Source organism: Belonocnema kinseyi, chromosome 5 (assembly GCF_010883055.1).
Source record: "Belonocnema kinseyi isolate 2016_QV_RU_SX_M_011 chromosome 5, B_treatae_v1, whole genome shotgun sequence".
NCBI classification, from domain to species: Eukaryota; Metazoa; Arthropoda; class Insecta; order Hymenoptera; family Cynipidae; genus Belonocnema; species Belonocnema kinseyi.
In genome coordinates, this window is record NC_046661.1 from 3,730,090 (window position 1) to 3,737,553 (window position 7,464).

The following is a 7,464-nucleotide window of genomic DNA, read 5'->3' on the forward strand; positions in this document are numbered from 1 at the left end:
AACATTATATGAAATATGACGCCCCTGTCGGCAAATATCAAAGCAGAAGTTTTAATTAATTTATTTCACATAGATAAGGATTCCAGGAATCGACGATGACGTCATGAGAATGGAATTTTGTTTACCGAGACTTGTTATAATAGCACGAAAGTGGTTGCAGATCTTGGAAATTTTCAATGACGCATCATTGCGATAAACATTTAATACATAAATTACATTATTTTTGGGTGAAAAATTTCAATTCCGGGAATAGCAGGTATTAAATAGTCTAATATTGCGATATCGTATATCATATCATCTCCTATTCCATATTTTTGGGGCTGAAAATACCCATTCCCATGATTTTTAAGTATTGATTTCCAATATCGATAGTGTAGATAGTTCAAAACTGTGATTCATTAGTCAGCATAAGAAGCGAAACCAATTTTACAGCCTTCTGCGCTCTAGCCGCAAATTTGCTATTCATACGGAAAATCTGTATCCACAACCGGCCTTACCTATCTACTGGCTTGTAGTCAAAATCCACTTTACAGATGGAACTGTAAAGCAGAACATTTCATTTGCTGTTAAAATAGTCTCGCAAGTGTATAACTTATGCCTCACACAGTTTGTTGACATCTACAAAGCCCCTACCCCCTATATTATTATTATTATTATTATTATTATTATTAACTTTATTATCCATATTGTTCCATCCGAGTGTTACTTCGACGTTCTGTAGAAAACTATTACATCAACCCTTGAATGTCCCCATGGGGTCGTTAGTTCTCTGACACTTTATATTGAAATTTACGAAGTTTGTTCTTCAGTTTTTAATTTTTCTTTTCAATATCTTAAAATTTAAAAAAATCATTTGACAAGTAAAATTATCTTATAACAAGACACTAAAGGGAATGTCCAACAAAATTTCACGCTAAAATATTAAAAGCTTCTACGCAATCAAAAATTACGTCTGAGGTCTTCAATAACCCCACGAGGACCTCCACGTTATACCAAAGTAAGGGGACCTTCAAAGGATAAATTCCTTCAATAAAATAATTAAATGGCTACTTTCATAACTAATAACGGGAAGAAAAAATTGTACTGCTGTGTTATCTTTTCTAAATAAAATTTATTTAAAAAGAAGCAGCGCAGTTTTGTAATTACAATTCAAGAATATTAATATTCTTTATCAGAAGAGAGATAAACATTTATGAAAGTATTTATACGTTTTTTAATAATGAAATTCTATCAATATAAACAAAAATATATTATTTTATCAAAGATCGTAGAATAATATATTGAGACACATTAAGAGCATGTGCACTGAGTTCTAAGTACCTAAGTATTATCTTTCTTTTATTGAAATATGTTAGAGATATTTAAAGATAAGTTTGCAATAAGGACACACGTCGTCATCGCAACATCGTAAAGATGTCGTAAGGACGTTCTCCAATGTTTTGCCTCGTGGGAAGTTCTATAAAAATATTTAAATTTATAATTTGACGTATCCGAAAGACATTTTGGGGAATTTTTCGATATTTTAAATTTATTTCAACACATTCATAATAATTTGGCTACAAAGTACCTTGAAAAAAGTAAGGAAGTAAAATTAAAAAAACTGTAAGCACCTACATAGAAATAATGGAGTTTTGACGAGACGCAATTTTGACATTTTGCCTTCAATATTTTATATACTATGCCGCACTTAGGTTAGTTTTAACTCAAGTTATTTTGACGTTCAAGAAAAAATGGTAAAATATCGAAAAATACCCTTAATTTTGTTCGGATGCCTGGCTTTCCAAACCTATGCAGTCCAATTATCATCTAAACATTGCCGGCTGATTAGCTATTCACTTTTTTTTTTTAAGTACATATAAATAAAGTGCGAAAAGCTATCTCGCAATCACAATACTTAAAGTTATAATTTGAACGTATGATGTAGCTTTTTTAGTCCTTATAAGGACAAAATGTTTTGTTTTCCGCAGCAATCCGAACGGAATTATGAAGCATTCTTCGATTTTTTAAAATTATTTCTACGCATTTAAAATAATTTGGCTAAAGCCTACGCTGAAAAAAGTAATAAATTAAAATTAAAATTAAAAGACCAATTTTACCAATCAATCGCATGAATAACAATTTATGTTAACATAACCTTAAAATGTCCTAAAAACTTTAATCTTTTTTGAAATCCTTATCAACATTTTCAGTAAAAACCGTCACTTGTACCTTGAATTGTACAAAAAAATTTTTATCTTCTTTGAAGTCTCATGATTTTATATTAAAAATAACTATTTCCGCTGCAAATGATTAAAATAACCTAAAGTTGCGAAAAAGATGTAAATCTAATATAATCTAAAAAATTTAAAATAGCAATTTCTGAGGAAAAACACTGACTTAATCCAAACTTTTATAAAAACTCAATCAAATTCTGATATCGTACGTTATTTATTATTATTTATTATGTTAAACAAATAATTATTCTATCCTAGCTTTAATAAATGAGCTCGTATATTTATGTGTCTAACACTCATGATGGTATAAATGATCAATCATGATTCATGAGTAAAAAATTAGACAGAAAAAGATTTAACTTATTATTTGAAGATTTGAATCTTGCCTTTCTCGCAATTGAAATAAAGGGTCGAGTGTTCAAGACAGGAGCCGAGGCGGCGAGAAGCATACTTCCTTGAGGGCGAGGCTTTTCCATTGCACTACGGACGAGAGCTGAACCTTGCAAATATCCCTAATGTGGAATTCTGGAACGTATAATTTTTGTTGGTCTGGACTGCGTACGCGGTGTCTCGGATCAAAATATATCCATGGGGATATCAAAGCTTCCGCCTCGCAGGATATTCCGACGGGTTATCCCTGGAATAACCCGGGACACACATGGGGTTAAATCGAACACCCCGGGATATCATATTGCTGTGAAGGGTACATAAAACTGTCCCATATTAGATACATAGCAGTTTTAGAATTGTTATATAACTGTTATAGAATTGTCCTAGTTTTTTACAATGCAGCATACCTAAGTTCTACAGTTGTTCTAGAAATATTACAGATCGGTTGTTCTAGCGTATGGGGATGGCATAGTTACTCGCATATTCATAACCTGTTACTAACCTGTTCTAGAACTCGTTCTTTTGTGTTCTAGAACAGTTACAAATCTGTTCTGTAACCATGTTTGCTGGGTATTTACCATCAATATTTCCTTCAGTATATAGAGTGAAGGAAGTGAGCAAACAGACAGCAATTAATAGGTATTTATAATGCAGAAAGTATAAAATAAGTGTCAAAAATGGGAATAATTTACGCATAACCCTCTATTCTCTTTGCAGGCATAATCGTTTCATGAGGCGAAGGTTGAATAAAGTTCTGGATAAAAACAAAAGAAACACTTGTACAAGTCTTGAAGGCCGTGAAATTGAAGATTTACCACGTACTAATTACACAAAATGATCAAGAAATAGATGAACCAAAGGATCACGACCAAAGTTGTCAAGTAGAGATTTTCTTTGGCGTTGAGTATGTTTCACCTGAAAAATTTTTTATCTGCAATAGAAATGTTCATACTGAACCTATTTTTTCCTACATTGACGTTGAAATTCAACTGGAAATATCAGAAATTGTAAGTGTCATAAGTATTCGTGCTAAAAAAAAAAAATAAAAAATGTTGTACGTCGAATCCTGAAACTGTTGAAAAATCAGTTAGACCGAGCATCCCAATTGTTAAATGTGAAACTAATTTTTGTTTCAGCGGTATAAAATCTGTGAAAAAAGATTCAGAACTTATAGATCTAGCAGGTGTGACTTTTGATAATTTCAATTTTCTTTTGAAAAGATTACCTGAAAGTAAAGAAAATTGGAAAATTTTTTAATTAAAATTTTTTTTAATTTCAAGAGAATCTTTTATTTAACGTGATAAACATACTTTTAAATCAACAACATTTCTTTCTATTCATAAAGCAAATGATTTCCGCCAAACGAAGATATTTTCGATTTGATAGTATCCACTGCAGATACAATTAATGGCGCTTTCGAATACGTTCAAAAGCATATACTATAAGATCTGCAGCATATCTGGCAGAAACGAAGAAAAATAAATGTTGAGTCCTCAGTATATTCTATTATCAGATTAAAATATGTATTTCTTTCAGAGAGAAACACTTTAAATACAAACAAGAATATTGTTCAGTTATACACAAGTTTTCATGACTTAAAGTAATACACAACTAACAGAAAGACATTCTACAACTAGATAGAAACTATCAAACTTTTGTAATATGTAAACTGTAGTTTTACTTCAAAGCATGCTCAATTGAGTTAAACCAACATGCTTTAAAAACAAATTTTAATTAAGCTTGAACCCATTTTCCAACTTGTTCAGGGCAAGAATTGCGGATAATTCCATAACGATAGACAGTGCCAAGATTTAATTAAAACGTCGCGAAATGTTTTTTAGACGTACTGGTGCAATAAAGCATACTTTAGTCGCACTCTTATGCACGTTTTACACAGTTTCATAGAGTGAATATAGATCGAGCAAGGTGGCCCGCACCCCACCTTTTTTCAGAGTAGGCCGGGCCTTCCCATCTATATTTCAGAATGCATTTGATTGTTTTTGTAATTTTATTTCTTTCAGTAAATTCTTTCAATTTAATATTTCCGTAATTTCACACCTCGTATAAGGATTTCCTGAACCTATTTAGATATTATGAGCGTTAAAGAAGTAAAGTATAAAAAAATTCGATTCTCGTTGATTGCATTTAAATTTATCCTTTCCCAACGCGCTCATCGACGAAAAGACTCCCACCTATATTTTTCTACAATCAGAACTGTATCGTAGGTTATGAAAAGTGTTTTAAGAGCGATATATAAATGATTTTCAAAAAGTGATTTCCAGATTTCTAATTTTTCAACGCGGCGATACTCATGGTTCCAGTAAGATCTTGTACGGTTATGTGTGTGTTGAGTGAACTTGGCCGGCCAGCGCTTTAATTAAATTGATCGACAATTGAAAGTAAACCATAAAAATGGAAACTGTGCAGATTAGTGTGAATATTAATAATCCACAGCCCGAAAGGAAATCCATTGAGGATATTTTGAAAGAGTGGGAACTTGAAATTCTAATAGATGTTATGAAAGGTAAGCCGGAATAGTGTACCTAACCTATATCACACTGATGTTGTAGCATAATGGCGCAGTTCGTAACTAATCTGATTCCTTTATTTTTTCTAGAAAACCAGATAGAGATGAAAAAATATTAACTAAATTTATGACCATCTATGTAAAGGAATTAGTTAAGCCAATTGGCCTACGAATGAAATTCATCAGTGCATGGGAAAGTCATTTCCATAAAAAGCTACCGGATACCTTTCTGCAGGTTAGAAATGCATTGTGTTGGATTTTATTTCCTAAATTTTACTCTCAACGGTAGGAGTTTCAATTTTTTACCTTTGGATTTTTATTTTTTTTTAGAAATTCATAACCTGTGAACTGTGCACTTTTTCTCTGTCAAAGTGAAGTGTAATCTGTCAATAGGACTATATTTATCTAAAATGTTTGTCTAAAGTTGATATTGTTCTTTCAGTTAATTAATTTATTAAAATTTTTTAATTTATTTCATTTCAAAACGAAAATATAAGGAAGCTCGAAATTTGAATACAAATTATAGATCTTCTTTATTCATAATGTGTCCCCTAAGGGTTTACATGACTTCCATTCCTTACAATCTTTCCGCTTATATCTATGTTTTTTTCAATCTTACCCTTTCTCTATATACAATTATTTACTACTATTTACATAAGTCTTATATCTAGATCCTTACCTCTATTTCCTGCGATAGCGCAATTTAGGAATTATTAGCAAACAAGTGAGCGAGCGAACGAAAGTAGAGTGCAAGCGAGAGAGAGAGAGAGCATGAGAACGCAAACGCATCTTAGTCTACTTAACTTTTACTTTACCATTACTTACAATCTTTACGCTTCTAATCTAACCGACGTCCGTTTCCTTTTTCTTTCACTTTTTATACCTCCATTTGCATTTTTTTCACATGTATTCTTTAATTCTCTCTCATTCACTCGTTTAGCACCCACGAACTCCTTCATCCATTCTTCTTCTAATCCATCCTCTCCTAGAATCTTAACCACATCCTCTTGCCAGCTTCCTTTATCTTCGATTCTTCTCCTGCATCCTTCCCATACATGCTCCCATGTTTCCTCCTCCCATTCACATATTCTACACTTTCTGTTTTCTTCTTTTTTCTAGTACATTCCCTCCCTTACCTCGTTTCTCAATCTGAATCTTGCTATTCTGATCCACCTTCTCTCTCCCCATCCCTTTTCTAAATACTTTGGCACGCCTTCCTTTTTTATCATCCTATACCATTTATTGTATTTTTATTCCTCAATCATCCCCTATCTTTGTACTAATTGCCTTTCCCTCTCCCTTTTTTCCAGTTCTTCATAGTTTACTCCAGTCCCGTCTTCTATTTCTATATCATTAAAGAACTCCCTCCTTTCTTCTTCCCATCTCGTTAATTCGATCTCCCTCCCTCCCCTCGCTTCTACCTCCATCAAACACTTTCTCGCCAACTCCCCTCCCTTTCGCTCCCACAGCTTGGTCTCAAATTTCCATGCCTTCTTTCCCGCTTTAATACTTAACTTGTCCCTTTGCGCTTCTTCTATCACCATGTATCCTGGTGTCGTCCAGTCTGCCCCTAGTGTCCACCTTATATACCTTTCTTGTTCTTGTATTCGTTTGCAAGATATAGCCCAAATATTTATACTCTTTTACTTCTTCTAACTTTATTCTCTTCCATCTCCTTGTCCATTCTTTTTTCCTTCCCCCTCCTTTTCTATACCTCATTATCTTTGTCTTTTTTACATTGACATTCAGCTTTTTCCCATCTAAGTATTTCTCAAATCCTGTAATTAATCCCGCCATCCCTTCTTCATCCTCTTTCATTAACACTGTGTCGTCTGCGTATGCCAGTGTATATATATTTTGCTTCCTTATCCTAACTCCGCGCCAAACTTTTGTTATCATTTCTTCTTCCAAGTCTGATATTAATAAATCAAATAAAAGTGCGCTCTAAGGACATCCTTGTCTCACACCTCTCACCAACCAGAAACTATCCGCTACTTGCTCTCCTACTTTTACACTGCTTTTTGTCTTTCTAAACATTTCTAATACTCTGTTTATTAATCCCTCTCTTATCCCCTTTTTTACCATTACTTTTTCTATTTCGCCTCGGTCTAATGAGTTAAACGCCGCCTTTAAGTCCACGAACATTGCTATCATTGCCCCTTTTTCCCTTTTAATTCTCTTATTTACTAGATAGTTGAGAGCATAGATGATGTCCATTACCCCTATTCCCTTTCTAAACCCTGTCTGATTCGGTGACTTGATTTTTTTTTCAACTTCTATCTTCAATCTCTCCGACAAAATAGTTACATATACTTTATACAGCGTTGGCATCAA

At 33.2% G+C, this 7,464-nt stretch overlaps 1 protein-coding gene and 1 pseudogene across 5 annotated transcripts in view; both read left to right on the top strand.

Moving 5' to 3' along the window:
• LOC117173445 overlaps positions 1 to 7,464 on the top strand; it is a 34,001-nt gene that overhangs the window by 20,456 nt on the left and 6,081 nt on the right. For 2 of the 5 annotated variants that reach the window (XR_004467183.1, XR_004467184.1), the window contains exons 2-4: positions 3,321 to 3,610; positions 4,876 to 5,127; positions 5,221 to 5,365. The gene's annotated coding sequence lies outside the window, so the exon portion shown is untranslated. Of the gene's footprint in view, positions 1 to 3,199; positions 3,243 to 3,320; positions 3,611 to 4,875; positions 5,128 to 5,220; positions 5,366 to 5,460; positions 5,637 to 7,464 lie in introns of those variants that run through there. The other 3 variants (XR_004467185.1, XR_004467187.1, XR_004467186.1) reach the window with 3 other exon arrangements.
• Positions 2,661 to 2,787, top strand: LOC117174013 (annotated as a pseudogene).